We start from the raw sequence: 23616 nt of genomic DNA on the forward strand, positions 1-23616 counted from the left end.
TGCTTATCTTGGTTTGCCAGTCTTCATCCACTCTCCTCAGGTCTGGGCTCTAACCTTGGCGCCACCTGTGACAACCAGGCCCCTACCTTGAATTATGTATGGGTTAGTAAATCCGGGGTCTTGGTGTATGGGGATTACGGGCCATTGGCACTAAAGGCCATTAGGTCAGCAAGCTCACACAGTTTGTTATCTGAACAAGTAAAGCAAGAGTTATAACGGCGGAAAGAATTGTAATTAGCAATGAGCCAAGTTTACTCCATTTAAGTTTCAATTCTGCAATTGACAAGTGAGTGTTTCCAAAGACAATTCTACAAATTGTTTCACCTCAAGACAGGGCATTATCCATTCCAACGTTGCAGCCAAAAATTTATCAGTAGGCAACACATCGTATTCAGTAATACACTCTTACTACAATTCTTATTCTACAACTTATCCATTACTTAATGGGAGAAATACATCAAAAGAGAAAAAACAAAGATCTAAGACAAAAGGTTCCAAACATTAAGTTCCTCTACAACTGCAGGTTCTACAACCTCATAAGTGATTAAACAATAATCAAAAGTATATCTTTGTGATGTTAGTGAAATCAGCCTATATTTCATCTAGTTAGAAATTATGAAAGCAGCTAAAGCAACTATAGTTTCTATGTTCTAAAGAGTTGCAAGGACAGGCTAACCCTTAAGGTCACAGTAACTATATTTTTTGCTTTAGCAGGATAGCCTTTAGGGTCCCAGTAACACGATAGCCTTTAGGGTCACAGTAACAAAATAACTTTTAGGGTCCCAGTAACAAGATAGCTTTTAGGGTCCCAGTAGCTATGTTTTTTGTCATGGCAGTTTTAACCCATACTCCCATCATTTCCATTAGTTTGTAAAATTCTTATCAAGCCATTTCCCAGAAAGCATGCTAAATGTCCAGGCCAGATTTTATGGCAATGGGTAGGTACACAATAAGGTGTCTGGAAACAGCATGGGCTTGATTGTACTCCTGTGTGCAGTTAAAGGCCCACTCACCAGGACATTATCAGTAACATTAACTCTCAAGCTGATATTATTTGCCAAAGCCATCTCACAGGGACAAACAATGCCTCAATAGATTACAGGATTCTTAGTGGGGTGCTTGAGTGTCCATGCAAAAGGGTGGTGAGACTGCATCAAGGTGGTCAGAGAGAAATCCGCCGGGCCCTGCCAAACAGCTGGAAGCTCCCCCGGGCCCTGCCAAGCAGGGGAGCTGTTCTCTTCACACCTTCGTGCCATCTACACCTACTGCACGGACCCTGGCACTTAGGGAGTGAATCATCGGATGGAAGATCTTCCTCTCTGTCTCTCCTCTCTGTATATCTGACTTTGTAATAAAAATAAATAAATCTTAAAAAAAAAAAAAGAGATTCCGCCTTGCGCACTGTTAACCTACATGGTTCCAACAGCAATATATACCCTGTCTCCAGGGCAAAATACACAAATCAGGGGCAAGTGAGAATACTTCCCCCATGGCAGCTGAGAGCAGGAGGAAGGGTAGGCAGTGGAACTGAACAGTCCAGTGAAGGTTGATCCTAAGACTTGTACTTGAACTGTAAGTAGATGGAAGCCCTCTTTCTACTTAGTTTCTAATGTAATAAGATGGAGATTTGAGTCTGTGGGTAGTTATTTCTACTTCATAAAGCTGAACTTGTGCCAGGAGGAAGCTGAGAGACAAAAGTAGAATTAAGAGATGAAAAGAGAATCAAGATCCTGATAATGAATTTTGGAAAATCACTTTCTGCCTCACTAGGAAATTTAGTTGCTCTCTGTATCTATTGCTACAATAAAGCTGCATAAAAACCAGTTGTGGTGGCACACAAGAAGTTTACAGTTGGCTGGGTGGTTTTGCTCTTCAGAGTTGATTTGGGCCAATCTCTCCTGGGCTTGTCCATTCAGTGGTGATCCCCTAGCAAGCTGGTTAGGAGCTGGCTAATCTAACACAGTCTTGGATTAGAAGTCACTGCTACTTAGCTCTGTTTCACATGGCCTCATCATTCAGTAGGGTATCTTGGGCTTCTCTCTCTCTCTCTCTTCCTTTAAAAGACAAAGTCTTTTGTCTGCTGGCTCACTCCGCAAATTGTCACAATGGTTGACGCAGGGCCAGGCCAAAAGCAGGAACCAGGAGCTTCTTCTGAGTCCTCACATGGGAGCAATGACCCAAGTCATTGAACCATTCTGTGCTGCTTTCCCAATCACATTAGCAAGGACTCAAAGCCAGAGTCCAAATGGGATGCCAGCACTGCAGGTAGAGGCTTAACTTGATGTGCCACAGTGCTGTCCTGGGCTCTTCTCATGGAAAGGTTGAGTTGAGCGATTGGCAGAATGCAAGACCCAGACTCAGAACTGTTACTCCATCACTTCCTCAGCATTTTGTTGAGCAAAACAAAGGCAATATTCAAAGGATTTCCACCCCTCTATCAGAACAGCTACAAATCACCATAGCAAAGGGCATGTCTACTTTGAGAAGGCATTAAGAATGACAGCAATTTTGCAATCAACTTGCCAAGCTTATCCTTGGTCCCCTTGTTAAGCAATGGTGGAAAGAGTGTGCAAATGGATTCTGGAACTAAGTGTTCTCTAGGTTGCAGATTTCTGCAGTGCGTCAAGCAGGTTTTGAGGCTATTCTGTCATGAGCATAGCCATTTAGCATATGTGATATTTGAAATAGAGCTCCAGTTCTCAAGGAAACTTTAAAGGTCATCTGGCTCAAGCTCCATAATTTTTTTTTTTTAAAGAATGAGCTGGGCCCCAACAAGACGGGTGTTGCTCAGAGCCACACAGTGACTTAGTGACAGAGGCATAGATCCTTAGCTGGTAGCTGCCAGTGTGGCTGGCTGTCCGTGACCCGGGGCTGTTCTTTTCTCATGCCTGTGCACAGAAAGAGTTATATGTTCACATTCTAGTGTTGGCTAACTGGGGTTTCTTTTTTTTTTTAAGATTTATTTATTTATTATTATTTTTTAATCTATTTTATTGTATTGTTGTTGACAATCTTTACATAGTTAATTACAGTTAAAGGAAAAAGAAGAAAAAAAGAAAAAAAAAGGTTCAGGGGGATAGGGAAGTGGGTAATGCTATTATGTCAATATTGTTTCCATCATGTATCTGAGGTAGAGGGGGATATTGAGGGAGAAGCCCCACCTGGTTTCCCGCCCACCCCAAGTTCCGGATGTGGGGCATGCTCTGAGATATGTGCTCAAGTGGTGTTAATAGTTCTCCAGTTATGAATCGCTGCCAGTTTCGCTCGATGAGGTCGTCCACTGATTGATATGGTCCATCATAAAGTCTCCATTTGCCCCATATTTCGCTGCCAACATATAGCTGAGATGAATGATTGTCCTGTTCTGTCTTCCGTCTTTTCTTGATTAGAGTTCCGAGTCCAGCAGTTCGATTGGGGAGATCTCCAAAGATACTTTGAGGTATTCCCAGATTAGTTTCTTGTATGTTCTAGCAAGCACAGGGCCTAACTGGGGTTTCTAATCCTGGTCTCATTACACCTTAGCATGAGATGTTAAACAAACGAACACCTCTGAGGATGATAATAGTGCTTACCTCACAAAGCTGCTGTGGAGATCAAATGAGTTTTAATGAAGGATAGCTTATAGCCTGTGACTATAACCTTAAACCTTAATGCCATAAACCGTGGTGGACTTTCTGTCTGTGTGTGTGTGTGAGGGGGTTATCTTATTTAATTTTATTGGAAAGTAAGATTCACAGAGAGAAAGATCTTCCATCCGTTGAATCACGCCCCAAGTGATGGCAATGGTCAGAATTGAGCCAATCCAAAGCCAGGGGCTAGGAGCTTCCTCTGGGTCTCCCACAGTAATGCAGCATCCTAAAGCTTTCCCAAGCCACAAGCAGGGAGTTGGATGGAAAGTGGAACAACCAGGACACTAACTGGTGCCCGCATAGGATCCCAGCTCCTGCAAGATGAGGATTTAGCCATTGAGTCATCATTCTGGACCCTTGCATAGAAATCTTAACAATTACCCTGTCCTGGGTCCCAGAAGGTCACTTGACACTGAATTGCTATCAGTTTAGGTGTCAAGACTTTCAGCATAGGCTTCAAGCAGATGCTTCTTACGTTCAGCCTCACATCCCCAGCCTGTCTTGTCCCCAGCCATTGCTGCGGCACCCACCTGCCGGAAGAATGAATCAACATAACCTTGTCTCAGCCTCACTGAATTGTGTTCTGCCCTGAGGTTGCTCTTACCACTTATTTGGATGCCTAAAAAATATATTTAGACTTTCACATATGCAAACATACCAATGTAAAAGGGTTGGCATCTTGTCAACCTAAATAACAGACAGAGAGGCTCTAAAGAATGATAATGTCTGCCTGGGAACAGGCAGGTAGCACTGCATGGTGAACAGGCCTGCTGGGGGAAGCCATGGGTGTATTTCAAAAGCTTGAGGAAAGTTGTTAAAGGCAAAATGAGGAGAATTACATAAATTATTCTGCTGTGTTATTCTGATCAACAAAAATCACTAACAAGGGTACCATCAGACCAGGGTTAGACAAACAGTTTGGGGCAGACATCTTTTCAGGAGTCTTTTCCTTTGTGCAAACTTCCGGTTCTGGCAGAGTCTCCTGTGATCGCTCTTTTTATCGGATCTACGTACATGATGCCCCCTCCGTTACAGTTTTGTGCCTTTACTTTTTCATTGTAGGGGTTTGACAAAACTGACCCATCTTGAATCCGCTTTCACAGTGTCTTAAATTTGTTTTTCTCCTCTGCTTTTTGGTTGTGCCCACAAAGAGTAGAGTCATTGAAACCTGACTTTCTCTTGTCTCTCTCTCATTCAATGGTGGCTTGATTTATAGGTTCTTGACTTTTGGTGATGTGGATTCCTTCAACAGTCTTGGCAAGCTTCCATGCCCATAGGCTTTGCAGGTTCTGACAGGGGATGTCCTGCCAGGAAAGTCACAGACCACATCAAGGTGTTTGTGTTTCTGTTTCAAGCCAGTTTGTTCTCCTAACCATCAGATGTTGGCCTTTCTAGGAGTTTGCAGAACTGGTTGAGTTTTAGGTGCCTGCTTGGAATCCTTGCTCCATAATATAGTACTTTTTTGACTGAACAAGTAACAGCCTCATTGAGCTTTCTTGTGTGAGGAATGCGTAATATATCTTTCAATGGGTTCTAGGTATGTTATGAAGCTCAAGGAGCTTAACGTCAACATCTCTTGCTTGTACAATCCCTTCACAGAAGGAACTAGGCCTGTTGTGTTTATAACTTTGTGCTAGAGGATGTCTAAAGTACCTACTGTATCGTTTTGGAGTCTTGAATGAATGGCTGCTTGGGAGGATGAACCAGGAAAACATGTGTAAAGCACTTAGACCCAGGTCTGGCTCATTGTGAGAGCTTCATAAATAGTGCTTGTAGTTAGTGAAGGTACTTTCTCTGCATTACCACACTTCCATATAAATGTTCCTTATTTCTACATCTGCTAGTGCCTAGTGTTTGCCAAGATCAGTTCACAATTTGCTTTTTCTTTCTTTTTTTTTTAATAGGTTTGGCTTTTTACCAATCTGTCACCACTTGCCATTCTGCTGGTCTTGTCCTATGCCTCACTGCATCCCCGTAATGATGAGCAAACAATGTCTAATGATTGTGCTCTTCATAGAAATGATGTGACAGCAAAGAGAGTATGTAAATAAATTGCCTGAAGCTCCTTGGTGTGATGGAGACCCAAGATCCTGCTAATACTTAGCAAAATATCCAGCGAGACAGCAAACCAAGGGCCACTGAGGTAAAGCTGTGATGTTTTGCCAGTTGTTAATATAAATGGCCAATTGTCAATGACCATGATGTAGAGATGCCTCCCTTAAGAGCATGTGTATCTCACAATTACCAAAGGGCTGTAAGTCACCCTAATAATGGGCCTTGGCCACAGGCAGACAGAATACAACCCATACTTAGTCTCAAAAGACACAGCACTTTGCATTGCAGGCTCTTTGTCTGGACTGACGATGAGTCCAAGGGATGAGTGGAGTGTCTGTGTGCCTTGTCTTAGGAACTTGATTTAGATTCACTTGGACACAGTCATTACTTAAGGCCCATTGTGCACAGGAGCAATTAATATGATGAATAAAAACATGAACCCGTGCGTTCTATTATGCTGTGTCGGTTGTTGTCTGACCAAATGAAGAGACTGTAGCCTTTGAATAAGACGAATCTTGTTAACCAGGATCAGTTCTGTACTGGAAACATGCTTTAGACTATTTACACGGCCTTCCTAATTACTGTCACCTTGTCTATAAAACAGGAATAATACCGCTTACCTTACAGGATCACAGTGAGGATGAAATAAAAAGAAAAAAGGCATAGTTTCTGAAACCTAGCAACCACCTGATAGATGTCAACTTTCTTAACCTTGTCTAGGCATATGTTAGGAGTGTACCTTTGTTACGCTCACAGACTAACTCTGAATCATGCCTGATTTTAGCAGGTGAACTATTCTTACTACAAAATCAGTATGATCTTTATCAATAAGAATTGTAATACTGATTTAAGTAAAAGAAAAATTTGTTAAAATTTTGCCTAATTCAAATATGTAGTTATAACTTCTGTTAAAACTGTTGGAGATATCATTCCAGAACATTTTTATGCCTATACAAGCTATTAAAATATAAATATATATCACATGGTTTTATAACCTAAGAAAAAAATGCAGTACAATATTATGGGGAAACCTTGGGAAAAAACCTGTTTAATGATAAAATCTAGTAACAATTTTCCTTGCCATGGAAAGTAGTTAAGATGAACACATTAAGATAATTGTTCATTGTTCTTAAGTTATTTTTTTAAGATTTACTTATTTTTATTGGAAAGGCAGATATACAGACAGGAGGAGAGACACAGAGGAAGATCTTCCATTCGATGATTCACTCCCCAAGTGGCCACGGTGGTTGGAGCTGAGCCAATCTGAAGCCAGGAGCCAGGAACCTCTTCCAGGTCTCCCATGCTGGTGCAGGGTCCCACGGCTTTCCCAGGCCACAGCAGGAATTGGGTGGGAAGCAGGGCCGCTGGGATTAGAACTGGCACCCATATGGGGTCTTGGATAATTCAAGGTGAGGACTTTAGCCGGTAGGCTATCACACTGGGCCCTCATTTTTGTCTCTTTCCAGGAGAAAAGTGATAAGAATAGGTAACATCTTCAGCTCCCCCCTTTTTTTGTGACAGTTTTACAAAAACCAGAAACAAGTTTATCCCTTTGTATTCAAAACAAGGCAAACAGTGATTAGTAGTTGGACATGGTTTTTGGGACCATGGCCTATGCCCTAGAAAGATAATACAAGGGAATGAGAAATACCTTTACATTCTGGAATCCATCTTCGAAAAAATCATTGGGTGATTTTTTTCAGACGTTTGGGGAACAGACTACTCTGGACAAGACTATGAGATGGAAACAGTGCAGACAATATCTAGATGTTACTAACCAACATGCTTAACTCAAGCAAGAGAAAGTGGTTCCTTGGGAGCATCTGTTTATGTCTTTAGTCCTTAATATCCTTCTCATTAAGATAAAACCAGAATTGGGGGCCCGGTGGCGTGGCCTAGCGGCTAAAGTCCTCGCCTTGAATGCTCCAGGATCCCATATGGGCGCCGGTTCTAATCCCGACAGCACCACTTCCCATCCAGCTCCCTGCTTGTGGCCTGGGAAAGCAGTTGAGGACGGCCCAAAGCTTTGGGACCCTGCACCCGCGTGGGAGACCCGGAAGAGGTTCCTGGTTCCCGGCATCGGATTGGCACGTACCGGCCCGTTGCAGCTCACTTGGGGAGTGAAACATCGGATGAAAGATCTTCCTCTCTGTCTCTCCTCCTCTCTGTATATCTGGCTTTCCAATAATAATAAAACCTTTAAAAAAAAAAAAACCAGAATTGGGTCCGGCGAGATGGTGTAGTGGTTAAAGTCCTCGCCTTGCACTTTGCATGCAGTGGGATCCCATATGGGTGCCGGTTCTTTTTTTTTTTTTTTTTTTTTTTTTAAGATTTATTCATTTTATTACAGCCAGATATACACAGAGGAGGAGAGACAGAGAGGAAGATCTTCCGTCCGATGATTGACTCCCCAAGTGAGCCTCAACGGGCCGGTGCGCGCCGATCCAAAGCCGGGAACCTGGAACCTCTTCCAGGTCTCCCACGTGGGTGCAGTGTCCCAATGCATTGGGCCGTCCTCAACTGCTTTCCCAGGCCACAAGCAGGGAGCTGGATGGGAAGTGGAGCTGCCGGGGTTAGAACCGGCGCCCATATGGGATCCCGGGGCTTTCAAGGCGAGGACTTTAGCTGCTAGACCACACCGCCGGGGTGCCGGTTCTAATCCCAGCAGCTCCACTTCCCATCCAGCTCCCTGCTTGTGGCCTGGGAAAGCAGTTGAGGATGGCCCAAATCCTTGGGACCCTGTACCCGTGTGGGAGACCAGGAAGAGCTCCTGGCTCCTGGGCTCCTGGCTTCGGATTGGCTCAGCTCCAATCACTGTGGCCGCTTGGGGAGTGAACCATCGGACAGAAAATTTTCCTCTCTGTCTCTCTTTCTCTCTGTATATCTGCCTTTCCAATAAAAATAAACACATCTTTAACAACAACAGCAAAAGAGATAAAACCAGAATCACAGGCCAGCGTGGTGGCTTACAGGCTAATCCTCTGCCTGCAGGGGTAGCATCCCATATGTTCATATTCTGGCTGCTCCACTTCCAATCCATCTTCCTGCGTATGGCCTAGAACACAGCGGAGGATGACTCAGATCTCTGGGCCCCTTCATTCACGTGGGAGACCCAGAAGAAGTGCCTGGCTCCCGGCTTCAGATCAGCTCAACTGCCTATTAGGGCCATTCAGGGTGTGACCACTGGGTGAAAGACATCTCTCTTGCCTCTCCTTCTCTCTATGTAAAAATTACCTTTCAAATAAAAAAGTAATAAATGTTTTTTTTAAAGATAAAATGAGAAGCAAAATAAAATATTGCCCAGAGAGGGATTATTTCCCTAATTTGGTCAATGTTTAGAGTAAGGTAGACAGTTTTTCCATGTCAGGATTAATACATGAAGTTTCTGTGCTTAAATCTTCTGTGGAATTAGGGTTGGCTCAGCGTTCTTTTGTCCCTATATTTCAGTTATATTCTCCCGCACGTGGTGGAGGTCATTGTGAAAAACAGACTGCCCTTCCTTGGTTTGGACATGGGTGTAAGACACTGTCTTGGCTAATGTCTCAGCCAAGCTCTTCCTTCTCTAGATTCATGTGTTGGTGTTCTAAGCTTCAGTGCCTCAGGGGTTAAAAAAAAAGTACAGGCCAATTACCCTGATGAATGTAGATGCAAAAGTTCTCTACAAATTACCAGCAAACTGTCGCCAAAAGCAGTTTTTAAATGGGGTGCATCTCAGAGGAGGAAGGCCGGTTTCGTATGTGCAAATCAATAATTGTGACACACCAAACACAACAGAATGGATGGCAAAAATCAGGTGATCATTTCAACAGATTCAGAAAATGCCTTTGGTAATGTGTGATGTCCTTCACAAAAGCAAAACAAAACAAAACAAAGCACTCTGAACAAATTAAATACAAAGGGAATAGGGAATATATTCTAACATAATAAAGGCAATATGTAACAGGACAGCTAGCACCATCCTGAGTTGGGAAAAGCTAGCGGCTTTCTAAGATGTAAAATAAGGCAAAGATCCATACTTCTACAATTTTGTTCAGTGTAAATAGAACTGAAAGTCCTACCCAGAGCAATTAAACAAGAGAGAGAAATAAAAGAAATAAAGAACATCCATATTGGAAGCAGGATGCCAAATTGTTTACAGATGTCATGGTCTTATCTATACAAAAACACAAAGACTGCACCAAACTTTTAGAACTAAGAAACAAGTTCAAGTAAGTGTCAGGTTTCAAATAGTGGCTCAGAAAGTCAGTAGTGTTTTATACACCTATACGGGACGATCTTAAAAAGGAAGCAGTATTATTTCCAATAACTACAAAAAATAGGCTGAAGAATAAATTTAGCCAAACAGGTGAAAAAATTCTACAACGAAAATGATGAAACACTGCTGAAAAGCATTAAAGAATGAAGAAACAAAAAGATTTCCTCCCATTTTTATGGATTGAAAGAACCAATATCCTTAAAAGGTGCATATTACCCAGTGCAATTTACAGATTCAATATAATGCACATGCGAATACTGATACCATTTCTCACAGAACTAGGGGAAAAAGTACTGAAATGAGTGTAAAGCCATAAAAGATTCCGAATAGTCAAAAGCAATCTTTGAAAAAAATATTTATTTTTTTTATTGGAAACTCAGATATACAGAGAGGAGGAGAGACAGAGAGGAAGATCTTCTGTCTGATGATTCACTCCCCAAGTGGCCACAGTGGTTGGAGCTGAGCCAATCTGAAGCCAGGAGCCAGGAACCTCCTCCAGGTCTCCCATGCAGGTGCAGGGTCCCAAGGCTTTGGGACCATCCAGCTCCCTGCTTTCCCAGGCTACAAGCAGGGAGCTGGATGGGAAGTAGAGCTGCCGGGTTTAGAACCGGAGCCCATATGGGGTCTTGGATAATTCAAGGTGAGGACTTTAGCCTCTAGGCCATAGTGGAGGGCCCCAAGCAATCTTAAGCACAAAGAGCAAAGCAGAAGGCATTTTGCCACTTGACTTGAAAATACAGTCTGAAGACACCATAATTAAAACAGCCTGGTTTCAATTAGGGAGTAACTTTCAGCAGAAAATTTTAAAGGAAGACATACGAGTGGCCAAAAAGTGCATGAAAAAATACCCAGTATCACTCATCATCGGGGAAACACAAATCAAAACCACAGAGCAGTGTCTCCTCAGTAAGGCCGGCTTGTATCAAAATGACAAAAGTCAACACATGTTTGATCTAACATTGAAATTTGTCACTCAAATGTTTCAACTTTGCGCAGAAAAGCTTGGCTCTCAGGCAGACTCAACCATCTTTGCAAGTCCAGAAATGAATGCTTCTTTTGATTTTTTGCTTGCCAGAATCCTGGGGCTGTTTCTCATTGTTCCAGATTCCGTGTCCTGCCAACCGGCAGAGTTGCCTTGACTCTGATTTGTGAGACCTGTACCACTTGTCTATCCAGCCTCACTAGCTTGTGGTTGGCTTACCTGCTTCTACACTGTGTGAACTGAGCACTCCGGGGAATAGCTATCCAAGAAAAACTCAAATGTTAACAAAGCGCAAGAAAATGACACAGGGCCGGGCCAGGTCAAAACCAGGAGGCACAGATCCAGGTACTTTAAGCCATATTCCACTACCTTCTCAGGAGCTTAATAGGGAGCTGGATGGAAAGTGGAGCAACTGCGACTCGAACCAGAGATACCCGTATGACAAGGAGTTATTGACATGCTGTGCCACAATGCTGTCTTCTCCATTGAGTTCTTACCGTTGCAGAAATTATTTGTGTGTGTATGTATTAAGGATATAAATTATTCATCTAATATGATTCTTACAAATACCATTCCCAACATTCTGTCTGCTTTTTCACTCTTGGTGATGTTTATTGATGAGCAGAAGTCTAAAATTAACACAGTTCAGTAAAAATCAATTTTCCTTTCATGCTTAGCGGGTTGTGTGTGTATTAAGAAACCTTTTCCAAAAAAAAATAAAGAAAAAGAAATATTTTCAATGTTATTTTATCATATCTCAGGTATATTTTAGGTACCGTATGTTCAGTTGAATTATCAGTAAAAGCTCTAAAATCAGGTTGATATTTCATTCACTTTTGAAAGAGCCTTACTTTTTAGAATTTTCGCTAGATCTTAGTAGTCAATAAATATGTCCTGGGATGCCACCACAATTCAGTAAAATTCTGCTTTCTTCTTACTTATTTTTTTTGGAGTCATCTCTTAACCCCAATTTCAAAAGGAAAGTTAGTTGTTCTCTCCACAACTTTTTTTTCCAAGATACTTTGCTTCAACCTCACAATTTGATTTAATCAGTATGCATGTAGTGAAATATTGAATTGTATCCAATAAATATGTGCAGTAATTATCAGAAAAAACTTTTAATAATAAAACAAATGAAATTCTGTCTCTCCTCATCTCTGTATATCTGACTTTGCAATAAAAATAAATAAATCTTTAAAAAAATAAATCTTCAAATAAATAAATGAAATGAAAATTGAATCAAGGGGGAAAAAAGGATCCATTTAGTATGATATGCTTTAGTCTGCAAATCTTTCACATTTTCCAAATCGAGTAACATCTTCAAAAGTTGGAGAATTTCTGCCCAGATGCTATGATGCTGTGCTATGAAAACAACAGCAACATGGACCTACTGATGGGAGCGAGATCTGGCATTGGGAGAGATTCTGATGAAGGAGCTTGGGGAACTCCTTTGCAGGATACACACCCTGCAGATGAGCCCAAGAACCATGATAGGGAGCAGTCCAGACCAGGTCAGGGACTGATACCCAACAACATACATTTGGCACAGGTCAGGGGTGAATTAGGCTGGGCCAGTTCATATCACCCACTGGCGAATCTGAGCACCACAATGGAATGTGGGTCGGGCTGGGTTGGGTCGCAACACAAACCAGTTCACATGAGGACAAGGACTGGGGGCCAGCTGGGCTGGGCTATACTTTAGACCCCACCAGCATGAGCTGGAATTGGGAGTGGCTTGGGCCCGGAAAAGCTACAGTGCCCAATGGCAAATGCCGAGGTGAGGAGGGCCATGACACACTAAGTCGCAGCATCCAACCAGCACAGGTGAGACCCAGGGGGCAGTGGGCAAACTCAGTAGGGAGGATGCCTGGGGCTCTCCTGTTGGACCACCACTCCCATTGGTGAGCGAGAGAGATGTAACGAGTGCAGACGAGGTCGGGCAGGGATACATCACCTGTTGGCCTCATGTGAACCAGATCATGGAAAAGCCAGGTTGGGTTGACTGTTCCTACTGGTGCATGCATAAGTCAACCCAGTCAACCCACACTCACTTTGACTTATGCATGCATCAACTGGCAGAGGCTGGCACTGGGGGCAAATTCTGTCAATTAAAACTGCAGTGCAGGATCCGGGAGTGGGAGTGGGCCCATTAGGGAAACAGTGGGTATCTCCCTCTTGGATTGTCACTCCAACTGGTGAACGTAAGAACCAGGACTTGGGCAGGCATGGCCAGAGTGGCACCTGTCGGCACATGTGTGGGCTGGTTAATGGCTTTTTCTTTTTTAAAAATTTTAAATTATTATTATTTTTAAAAATCTTACTTAGTTGATTAGGATACAAAGGGTCAAGGGCTACAGGAAAGTGGGTAAGACCATTGTTTCCACACTAATGTCATCATTTTCCACCCCCCCATCTGGGCTCAGGGGAGAAACAAAGAGAGAAGCCCCACCCAGCCTCCCACCCATCCCAGGTCCCTGATGTGAGGCTTGCTCCGAGGGTCCTGCTCAAGCACTTTTGATAGTTCAACAGTTCTGAATTGCTGCCAATCTCGCCATTCCAAGCACGATGAAATCTCTCCAGAATCCACTGGCTGACATAGTCTCTTCATGGTTGGGGTTCTGAGATCAGCAGTTCAGTTGGAGGGATCTCCAAAGAAACTTTGTCTGAGGTGATCCCAGACCTAATTCTTGTGTGTGCTTGCCAGTATAGGGTCCAGCACCATCCATCGCCCCAGTCAGCTTATGCACATGCTGGTCGTTGCAATTGCTGGGTCAGTTCTGTTTCCAGCCCTGTCTTCCATGCGAACCAATGGGTATTATAGTCCAGCCCAATCCTGCTCACTTCATACTCGGCCCTCGTGCAAACCAGTGGGAGCTGCAGCCTAGTTGGGGCGACTCCCCATAACGCAAACCAGGCTTGCCCCCTGCCTTAGTCCAGTTCCCAAGTTTCCCTCATGGTGTACTTACCCTGAAGGACGTGATCTCTTGGGGCCTGGAGAAAGCCTAGGACTCAGTCACTGCCTTTCGGCAGTGACTTTGGCCTGAGTCCCCAGCATTGGGTCCGGTCTGGCTGGGGCACCCCCCACAGCCGCCACACTGCAGGGAGCTACTTCTGCCCCAACCCCAAGGCCTGAACCCCTCCCAACCTCCTTCTGCCACAAGATGTTAGCAGCAGGGCTGGGCTACAGAAGGTTTTATAAGGTCATACGCAATGCTCGAACCAAGCCCGGACCCATAGAATCAAATGCATGAAAGGTTCAGTATTTTGACTAGAATCTTCAATGTGGCACAGCATTTCATACTATGCACAAAAGCATGGCTCTGTTTTTTCTTAGTGCCCACTCTTTGAACTCTTTTGTGAAAGCCATTATAGAAGAACTACTAGAAAACATGTCTGCTAAAGTGGTTTACTCTTCTTGGCATCAGACTTCATTTTGAAAGACTTGAGACTGTGTCCACAATCCCAGCCACTTTCCAAGGAAGGCTTGGATCAGTAAAGTTGTTTACATGGAAATGTTCAGGCCCTATATTGCCAGCATTAGCAAAACAAAACAAACACAAACCTCAATCGAACCAAAAATGCTGGAAATCCAGTTAAATTTGAATTTCAGAAAACTAACTCATCAGTTTTTTTTTTACCATAAATATGTCTTAGGCTTATATACTAAGCTGTGATTTAGCTGAGCAACTTTATTTTGTTCTGGCAACTCCATTTAGGTGGTGAAGCTAATCCTGGGAAAGTTCCTGAAGTTACCTTACGTACCAGACAAAAATACAGCCGAGCAAGACAAATACCCTGAAGGAAAGAGCTCTCGTCTACACGTCTAGATTATGAGATTCTTTCTTCACAATAAAGTTACAGTATTTTATTGTCAGACTAACCTATAGCCAAGGGAAGCACACATTCGCAGGTAACGAGTATAAAAAGTGCATGAATTCATTAGTGTTCGTTGTTTACTACCTCTAGACCCATCTTGTAAGTTTGCAACTTAACAGAACTTCATAACCTTCTGAAAAGCAATCTATAGCTATTCAGCAGGAGCCAGATGAACTGGTTTTATTCAAATATCATAAGGAACAAATAATAAAAAAAACAGAAAGTTGACATACCATAACAGCAAGTGGGCAGGGAAATTCCCCAAAAGAATGCTGAAAGGACTGAGTTCCTGGTATTCATTTCCTCTGACTTCATTGGGGAGCAGGATAATGCCCAAGGGAGGATCCCAGTTCCTCATGACCTTGGTGTTTAACCATTATCTAGGAGCAGCAATATGTTATCACACAACAAAATAAAGTATGGCCAGCACATTGGAATGAAGAGGGCTGAGGCTGTGACACACGCGACCAGGTTTTCTTCCCGTTTCAAGTACTCTAATAATGCTTCCTGTACAGACAGTGTTTCTTGATGCGATATGCCCTCTACAATCAACAGGAATTTCCATCGAGTCATTTTACTTTGTGCTTTTGTCTGTTTCTACATAATTTTGACTTTAATGAATTTGCATGTAGGGAGATACAGAGAAATAGAGGCACAAAAATCTTTTGTCTGCTTGTTTACTCTCCAAATGCAATATGGGCTGTTAGTATCCCAAGTGTCGGCTTACCCACTGTACCAAATGCCCACCTAGTTTTGTTTTGGAAAGAGAAAAGTTACTTTTCCAACTTAAACCAGAAATACAGACATCTAGTGACAGTGACACATGAGTTGAAGAATGAATATCTGCTTTAAGATAGGCATCTTCACAAAGGGATTCCCCCTAAGACTAGGGTATTAGATTGATAAGCAATTTCAACTATTCTACATCTTTTTTTAGTTGTATAGTATGAGAAACAACCGTGGTAGAGCTCCATGTATGTATTAACTCAAAATACAAGAAGCCTCAGTTGTTTTATGGATGATTTTCTGCTATTACAGATTTTTTTCCTTTCTCTCAAATGCCATCTTCACAGCTACAATAGAAGATCATAAGAATAGTGTAACAAGATTGTTATTTTAGTCTGGCATGATAGCTCATTTGGCTAATTCTCCATCTGCAAGTATTAGCATCCCATATGGCTGCTGGTCCATATTTCACATCCATCTCCCTCCTTATGCCCTGGGAAAGCACTGGAGGAAGGCACAACGCCTTGGGACCCTGTACTCATGTGGGAGACTTGGGAGAAGATCTTCCTCTCTGTACAAATCTGCCTTTCCAGCCCCACTGTGATAGCTCAGTGGCTAAATCCTCACCTTGTACACTCCAGCATCTATATGGGCACCAGTTTGTGTCCTAGCTGCACCACTCTCCATCCAGTTCCCTGTTTGTGGCCTAGCAGAGCAACAGAGGATGGCCCAAGACCTTGGGACCCTGTACCTGTGTGAAAGACCCAGAAGAAGCTCCTGGCTCCTGGCTCCGTATTCCTAGCTTCAGATTGGCTCAGTGCTGGCCATTATGGTCACTTGAGGAGTGAACCAGTAAACAGAAGATCTTTCTTTCCCTCCTTCTCTTTGTAAATCTGTGTTTCTGACTAAAATAAATAAACCTTAAAAATGTGCGTTGTCAGTTAAAAATCAATAACAAACCTTAAAAATAGATGGCAAAAAAAAAAAAAAAAAAAAAAAAAAAAAAAGCTTAGTCTCGGATTCCAGATCTTGCTCATAGCAGGCATTCAGCACAGGTTGTTTATAATGATGACATGCACAAATGCTGGCCTATATTTGCCCAAAATACTGAGAAATATTCATCATAACATCCTGGGTTGGGTCTTTCTCTTTTTGTTTATCTACATGTTTAAGGTTTGGGGTAGGAATAGAATCCTTGCCTTAAACAACACTTTTCCCTCCCATAAGGCAATGAGGGCGCAGGTACATTCAAATAATGATTTGTACAACAGCAAAGGCTAACTATATTGAGCACTCACCCTATGACAGGGACTGCTTTAGTGCTTGGCACGTCTTAGCTCATCTATTCCTTAAGTGACTCTCGTAATTGCAGACATCTCAACATTATCTTAAGAAAGTCATCCTGTTGTCAAAATCTGGGTCATTTCCTGATTTTACAAGACAAGTTGACATATTCACTCTAGGATTCGGGTCACTGCAGCAGTCACACTTGTACATCCATTTGAATACCTGTAAGGGACTGGCTATGATCTTGGCACACAGGTGTGGTACCTTTATCATGAAATTCAGGTTTGTATATATCACAGTAGAGGCTTACATGAACTAAGGAAATTACTTCTTACAGTTAGCGATTTTGAAACTTGCGAGTGTCCTGGTCCAGCATCACTTGCAGTGTGTCATGAAACAAGCTCTCCTACTGTGTGGGAAATCCACAGACACCACCTCGCTTAACTCATGCACAGCACGAAAAGTGCAAAGCGATCACACATGCGCCTGAGATGGTTTTATTTAAAATAAAAAACAGCCAGCAGCACAAGGTTTTTTTAAAGTGGACCTTCTAGCCTTGTGAATTTCCCCATCAAGTGGGCAGTGTAAGCTACTTAGCCTGTCAGAGGTTCTCTCTGTGTATCCAAGGAAACAAAAGCCATACAGAAGAGAAAGCAAAGGGCCAGCCCTTCACTCCACCCAAACCAGAAGAGCAGGGACCTCATGCCATGGAATGTGTTGTGCCTCTTCTTCCCACCAGCTCGACTCATGGCATTCTGCTGTGTTCCTGGAACCCTGAGCACAGGAAATCAGACATGGGGCCCACCACCTCTGCCAGGAAACAAAACAGTCACTGCAAGAGCTGAAGAATCTCTATAGAACATGATTATCATAAAGACTATTAGGAATATGACAATTCCACATATCTCTATTGAGCTGCTGACATTCTAGAAGTATTTACGCTTTGGTGCAGAGTATAAGAATTGAAATCACAGAGAGAAGGACTGGGTAATATTGGCAGGAAGTAGAATCAGAATTCTGAAGCTGGGAAATCCTTTGACCATCTATTTACCAAGGAAGAAACAGACACAGGGACTGAGTCTTCTTGAAGATAACAGTGCAGCAAGCAGCATCAGAATCCAGACCTTGGACTTCCAGGCCATTATGATGTCATTGATGAAGTTATTTTCTAAATAAAACAATGGAACATGTGCAAAAATTGAAAATTTTATTAGAAACTATGCCTAAATTACAACCTTCCAATAACTACCATACTAATTTTCTATTTTTTCCTTATGTTTATTGCCATATATTAAACATAACTAATAATTAATTATGCTTTTGCTTTTCCAAAGAAAACAGTTTTTTTTACTATTTAAAATTTTATGTTCACTCATATTTACTTAATAAATGTCTATGAATACGAAGTATTGTTCTCCAGTGTTAAGTTACTATCTGCAATGCCAGCACTACATGCAGATACCAATTTGTGTTCTATTGCTCCATTTATGATCCAGCTCCCTGCTAATGCATATGGAAAGGCAGCAGAAGATGGCCCACATGCTTGGGTTCCTATATGCACATAGGGGACCTAACTGGAATTCCAGGTTCCTGGAGTTAGCCTGGCTCAGCTCTGCTGTTGTGTTCATTTGGGGAAAGAACTAGTGGAGGGAAGATCTTTCTCTCTCTCTGTCCCCTTATCTCTGTGTAACTTGGCCTTTCAAATAAACAAATCCTTTTTTTTTAGTTTTCTTTTTAATTGGAAAAGCAGTTTTAAAGAGAGAAGGAGGAACAGAGAGAAAGCTCGTCTGTAAGCTGGTTCACTCCCCAAACAGCTGCAACAGTCAGAGCTGAGCGTAACCAAAGCCAGGAGCCAGGAACCTCCTCCAGTTCTCTCATGCAGGTGCAGGGTCCCAAGGCTTTGAGCCATCCTCTACTGCTTTTCCAGGCCACAAACAGGGAGCTGGATGGGAAGAGGGGCAGCCAGGATTTAACCAGTGCCCATATGGGATCCTGGCACTTGGAGATGAAAGATTAGCCAATTGGGCTAAAGTGCAAACTCCCAAATAAATCAGTAATTTAAGACAATTGAAACAACACCATGGCCCTCACAGAATTAACATTTTAGTGGGTTAGACATAAAATGTGTAAATAAACAAATAATGTATGATATTCTTCCAACATTGAGGATAGTCTGCTCCTGAATAAAGACCTTTTCTTGGAGTGAATTCTTTTCTTTATCATTAATTTTGACAGATAAATACTTTTAATTCTATGAGTATACACACTAACATTTATTTTTTAAGAAAGACAAAGTGGCCTTTCAAATGTTTGTAACAGCTAGCCTGGGTCAGACCACACACAGGATTCAAGAACTCATTCAAGGTCTGCACATTCATAACAGGAACTTAGCTGCTTGAGCCATCACCCCTGCCTTCCAGGTCTGCACTAGCTGGCAACAGGAGGCAGCAGCCAGAGCCCAGCGCTGAATCCAGCCACTCTAGTGTGGTTCATGGGCATCCTAACCACTAAGCTAAAGGGTCATCCTGATGTTTTTTTCTTGAGCCTCCAAAGTAATACCTATTTTTTTAAAAAAGATTTATTTATTTTTGTTGCAAAGTCAGATACACAGAGAGAAGGAGAGACAGAGAAGAAGATCTTCTGTCTGATGATTCACTCCCCAAGTGACCGCAAGGGCCAGACCTGAGCCAATCCGAAGTCAGGTGCCAGGAACTTCTTCCAGTTCTTCCACGCAGGTGCAGGGTCCCAAGGCTTTGGGCCATCCTCTACTGCTTTCCCAGGCCACAGGCAGGGAGCTGGATGGAAAGCGGGGCTGCCTGGATTAGAACTGGCACCCATATGGTGGGTTTAAGACGAGGATTTTAGCCACTAGGCCACGGTGTAGGGCCCAGTAATGCCTGTTTTTATGAATACAAAATATAATATAGACAATTATCTCATAGGTAAATATGTGTGCAATTAAATACTTAAAGCAGAAAGAAAAATGAACATAAAATGTAAAGACTTGAATGAAATTGATGCGTAAGATGATTACTTCCATGGGTACTTTAACAGAGAAACTCAAGGCAATGGTACAAATCATTCCCAAGAGAACAGAAATTGATGGTCAGTGGATACAGTGCCTCCTAGGTCCAGGAGTTCCAAGTCTCCTCCCGAGTTAGGAACAGCAAACCATCTAGACTTGAATTACTGAATGAGCTTATTAGGTCTACTTCTTGTACCCCATGCACCAACCCAACCTCCAGTGACAATCCTAACCACAGCAGCAGAGAACAATGTCTTGGCAGGTTGTCCTAAGTGTTTGGAGAAAGAACTGGATAAAGAGAATAAAAAATCATGGAAAGTTGGGTTAGGGTGGGGAAGTCACGTCTTAACAATTAAGGAAAGGAAGATATAACATGTCAGAGGTGGGATTTCAAGACAGCTGAGAATTATGTGAGAATAAACTATGGACTGTATGGAAAAAAGCATTTTTAGTAGAGAAGCGTAAGTGCACGAAGACCCTGTGGCAGAGCCTGCTCTGTATGATAAAGGAATACCAAGTCTGAAGTGGGAGCCAGTGCTGTGGCATAGCAGGTGGGGGCCATACCAACTCCCATGTGCTATCTAACTCCTTGCTGGTAGCCTGGGAAAAGCTCAGGTACTTGGGTCCTTGCCACATACATGGAAGAACTGCCAGAAATCCTTGCTTCCTTCTCTCTCTGTAACTCTGACTTTCGAGCAGATAAATACGACTTAATAAAAACCAAACAACAACAACAACAAAAAATAAACAAAGATATCTGCTGTGAAGTAACCCAATGAGGAAGCGCAAAGTGGAAAGTTGATGCTGGCAGGTGGCTAGGTGCCAGATTAAATAGGACCTTGGCTGGTCAGGTTCAAAATCGGAGTACTATTGTAGCCAGTGAGCAATATACTATATATTGGGAGGTGAATTCAGAGATTATTATGGAATTCAATCAAGAAGTAGGTAGCCTGGGTTAGGATAAAAACCGTGCAGAGCCTGGCACAGTAGCCAGTGGCTAAAGCCTTCACCTTGCATGTACTGGGATCCCATATGGAAGCCGGTTGGTGTCCTGGCTGATCCACTTCCTATCCAGCTCCCTACTTATGGCCTGGGAAAGCAGTAGAGGATGGCCCAAAGCCTTGGGACCCTGCACCCACATGGCAGACTCAGAAGAAAGTCTTGGCTCCTGGCTTTGGATCAGTGGCTACTTGGGGAGTGAACCAGTGGACAAAAGATTTTCACTCTGTCCCACTCTGTAAATCTGACTTTCCAATAAAAATAAATATGTTTAATTAAAAAAAAACTGCAGACAGAAGTACTTCCGTTGTAATTGTATTTTAAACATAATGGCAAAGGAATCCATTTATGCACACTTTGTGCCATGTCCTGGCTCCAGGATTTTATTTATTGCTCATCTCAAAACCCTTTAGGAATGACAAAAATGGAAAAAAATTTTTTTCTATAAATGAGACTCTTTCTAGAAAAAAGAAAAAAGACTTCTTTTAAACAAAAATTCTTGATAGCATATGGGTAAATCTAGATTTGAGATTCAGTAACATCACTCTCAGATGTCCACATTTGATTTTGAGAAATTTTAAGGGGAAACTCTTGATACCAAAAAGACATTGGCAAGTATTATCAACATCACAACAAGTTCAGTATTTTCTTTATGTAACAAACAGTGCTGGTTTCTGGGACTTTACAAAGATGAGCAAGCAACAGTCCTCTGTCCTAAGAGCTTATTATCTCTCACAAGAGATGATACCATGACACAAATGATTAATAAATGATAACCTGTTGGAGTATCTGCCCAGCTCATGGTCCTCCCACAAACAGGTTTATTTTTCTTTCCCAACTTCAGGGTGAATCTGGGCAGCCGTAATGAGAGTGCTCCCTGGATTGTTTTCAGTTTTTTTGTCAACGACTAGTTGACTATACATGTGTGGGCTCCCTTCTGGTGTTTCTATTCTGTTCCACTGCTTCTCTGTTTCTGTACCAGTACCAGACTGTTTTGATAACCACTCCTCTGTACTATGTCTTGAGGTCTGGAATTGTGATTCCCCCAGCTTGATTTCTGTTTTTCAGGATAGCTTTGGCTATTCATGTTCTTTTGTGATTCCAATCAATTTTAGCCACAACTGAACAGAGGTCCAGGCATGCATGATTCATCTGTGCCCACAGGATTTCTTCCCAAGGTGTTTAGAGTAGGAATTCAAAGGTGCCCTTGAATTAAGGGTATATAACACTTTTTTTGGACATTTTTGATCATGTACCACTTGCAATGCAGAGGAAACTCATTGAAAGAGAATGAATGAATAAATAAATAAATTTGAATTAGACATATAAAGTAGCCTTTCTAGTTTTGTTTTTGGCCTCATGAGATCCATGAGCTACTTCTTTATTAAGAATCTCAATTCAAACAATTACCACACTGTACCATTTTGAAGGCCAAGAGATGTATGCACACATACTGTTTTCAAAGCAGGAAAGAGAATGCATCTTATTGTAGAGCAGATGGGACTAGAAGTGATGAAATACGCTTTTGGCAAGATGGCGCCGAGGGCGAAGAAGGAAGCCCCTGTCCCCCAACAGAGTCAAAGCCAACGAGGAGGTCAAGCAAGTGGTACTGAAAGGTGTCCCCAAGCACAAAAAAATCTTCACGTCACCCTTCTTCTGGCGGCAGCCTAAATACCCTCGGAAGAGCACCCCTAGGAGAAGAAACAAACTTGACCACTGTGCCATGGTCAAGTTCCCCCAACCACAGAGTCTGCTATGAAGGAGACAGAAGACAGCAACACATTGGTGTTCACTGTGGATGCCGAGGCCAACAAGCCCCAGATCAAACTGCCATGAAGAAGCTCTAGGACACTGATGTGGCCAGTCCACACCCTGATCAGACCTGATGGAGAAGAGAAGGCATACGTGCGGCTGGCTCCTGATTATGGTGCTCTGGATACTGCCAAAAAATTGGGATCATCTAAATCGCATCCAGCTTTCTAATCCTAAATATGTTTTTCACCATAAAAAAGCGATGAAATATTCATGAACAAGCCAGACAGTTGACTACCACCTGAAATGACAGGTAGAGTTTTAACAGAAGTAAATGGGTTCAGAATCCTAGAATGAAAGAAACTATGTAAGGGAAAGAAAAACGAGGAGCCAGATTCCAAGATAAGTAGGATGGTTATTTTTTCCTGGTAAGTTAGCTCATTCTATCTCTTTTCCCATTTAGAAATAATCACCACCCACTATCAGTCCATTCTCACTAGCCTCCCTCCAGCTTTACCTTTGAAATAATTAAAGAAGCCATTCAGACAAACTCCTGGATTTATACAAAAGAAATCCAGTCCAAGAATATGTAAAATAATTTATACTACAATGCTGTAGATTTTGATATAATAGCATTTTTTATTTTCTTGTTAGAGGCTAAGTGGTAAGCACTTTTGTGCAGTGTGCAATGATTAATAGGAAATGCAAACCTAATTCCACGCTACAGAAATCTGTTTGTTCTTTTGGGTTTCTTCTAGAGATCTGTAGCTCATTACTTTTCTGGGAGGAAAAGATGTTTTGCCAAACTTTAAAAAACACACCAAATATAGGACCGATAAAAAGGACATACATACTTATTACTTAAGTTGCCATTCCCATAAAATGTTAAGTGTAAAATACTTCTAAGGCTTAAAATAAACATGTAGTTATAAGATGTTATATAAATAGACATAGGATACATTTTTATATATATTTGTAAGTGCATTGATTAGTGAGATGAATAAAACTAAACTCATTAAGAAAGTTCTGG

General features: G+C 42.2%; 1 pseudogene; it reads left to right on the forward strand.

Annotated features, from left to right (window-relative positions):
• The first annotated feature begins 22367 nt into the window (after positions 1 to 22367).
• Positions 22368 to 22817, forward strand: LOC131482106 (large ribosomal subunit protein uL23-like; annotated as a pseudogene).
• Positions 22818 to 23616: the final 799 nt, after the last annotated feature.

This window comes from Ochotona princeps, chromosome 15 (assembly GCF_030435755.1).
Source record: "Ochotona princeps isolate mOchPri1 chromosome 15, mOchPri1.hap1, whole genome shotgun sequence".
Lineage (NCBI taxonomy): Eukaryota > Metazoa > Chordata > Mammalia > Lagomorpha > Ochotonidae > Ochotona > Ochotona princeps.